Raw genomic sequence first — 2,242 nt, 5'->3', positions numbered from 1 at the left:
GGGCCGGCCCGGGTCGCGGGCCGGCCCCGGGAGCGGCGGCGGCGGCGGCTGCTGCGTGGTGCTGAGACTGCGGCCGCGCGCCCGGGGGCGGGGCCAGCGGAGCCGCGTGGTCAAATGCAGCGCCAACCCCATCTTCAATGAGGACTTTTTCTTCGACGGGCTCGGCCCCCCTGACCTGGCCGCCCACAGTCTGAGGGCCAAGGTGCTGGACAGGGGAGCACGCTTCCGCAGGGACGTGCTGCTGGGGGAGTGTGAGACGCCCCTGATTGCCCTGCTGCCCCCCCTGCGTGGTGGGCTAGGTCCCGGAGCCTCCCTGGCGCCTGCCCATCTCAGCCTGTAGCCTGAGAGACTGTCTATTCCTCAGGAGGTCTCCACCGGGTCTGCAGTCCTCATTCTTTCCATCTGCCCGGCATGTATTTATTTTTGCTAATAAAATATCTGTTTGTCTCTGGCGGTATCTCCCCCACTTGTTGGCACCCTACGCTCTCAGATCTGCAGCCTGCCCTCCTACCTCTGCCCTGGCCGTACACGGGATGGAGGAAGCTCATTCAGTTGTCTGATTTGGAGCGGACCTTAAGCAGTGGTTCTCAAACTTGAATAAGCATCACAATAACCAGACATCAGAAATCCTGGATGAGCTTGATAAACATGCAAAAAGAATCCTGGGCTCCATTCCTGGAATGGTAGGAACCTAGGACCTACTCAGGCCAGACCTAGTGAACCTGACACTAGTTCAGTAGGTCTGGCCTGAGTAGCTCCTAGGTTCCCTGTTCAACAAGGTCCCTACCCCTTCAGGGGGCCCTCCAATCACTGAGTCACTCCAGAAAAAAACTCTGTGACTGAAACCAGCATAAGCCACCTTCCGCTGGGGGTTCCTTGGGGCTGCACAGGGGAAAGCAGCACTACCCCACCCATCTGCCCACCCCCCCATCTGTTATGAAGAGATGAAATTTCCATGTCTTGGGAGTGAGTCAGTGGATGTAAGACTAGCACACTATGCCTTTAGGTGTCCTGTCTCTTGCCTGTCCCTTCCACACCTGTGCCACCCTTGGGGGTAAAGCTGGAGCCAGGAGCTAGAACAGTGCTTGGGTAATGAAAGACCAAGATAGAATGTCCCAGGGGATTGAGGTCCTGGGGGAGGAGGGGGTCCCACTGGACTGTGAGAGCTGTTCTCAGGGGTGCCCAGAAAAGGCTACCCTAGTGAGTAGGGGCAGAATGTGGAAAATGGTTAAATGTAGGTCACATTGTGTTTACCTCCTACCTGAATGTCCCTGACGTCAGCAGTGACCTTCTTCTCTCTCCCCCACCTTCCCTGGAGCTGGTTCCTCTTGGCTCAGGCCTGGCTTGGAGGAGGAAAGAAGGGAGGGGGAGAGGGAGGGAGGAAGGGAGGCGCTGTGCCAGCCCAACTTCTTTCTCCCTCCCCGCTTTCTCATTTTGCCCGGTGGCCCTAACCAGGGCCAAGCCTGCTGGATCTAGATAAACCTCAGCATGTGTAATGCTAGCATCACACACACACACACACACACACACACACACACACACACACACACTTGCATTCAGAGCACCCCTCGGTTTCTTCTCCCTCCCCTGATTAGGTTCCTCCCCACCCCACCCTCAACCCCCCAGGCCAGGGAAATCTTGCTCCAGATGTCCACTAGGTGGTAGCATTGATCAAATAATATTAAGTGCTAACAGCTGTGCCAAGATAATCGCCATGCAAGGAACCGTTCCAACAACTTGCCAACAACCCCATTGAGGGTTAAGTACTATTGCTAATATTTTTATCCAGTGTGACCTTGGGTTTTACTCATCCAGTGAGGGGTAGAACTAGGGTTCAAACCCAGAGAGTCTGGCCTTAGACTCTGGGTTCTTAATCACCTCACTATAATATCCCTAAGTGCCAGCTGCCACCTCCCAGTCAGGTCGCTTCCTTCCCCAGGATGACAGCTCTCCGATCTTTTCAGCCTGTGAAGTCCACCCATAGATCCAGCTCTATCCCTAGTACTGTCCTACTTCAGTCCCAAATCCTCCCCTAACAACATTTGGTGAGTAACTGGATTTGACGCCCATTTGAAAGTAGCTGGAAAGAGAAGAAGAGGCCATTTACCCTTCATTCGTGCAGTCCTTCAACAAATACTTAGGGAAGGCCAGGAGGTTCTGGGCATTGGATACAGCAGTGATCAAAACAGACACGGGGGGCTTCCCTGGTGGCGCAGTGGTTGAGAGTCCGCCTGCCGATGCA

The sequence above is a fragment of the Lipotes vexillifer genome, unplaced genomic scaffold (assembly GCF_000442215.2).
Source record: "Lipotes vexillifer unplaced genomic scaffold, Lipotes_vexillifer_v1.1 scaffold209, whole genome shotgun sequence".
NCBI lineage: Eukaryota > Metazoa > Chordata > Mammalia > Artiodactyla > Lipotidae > Lipotes > Lipotes vexillifer.
Note: the sequence above shows the minus strand (reverse complement) of the source record.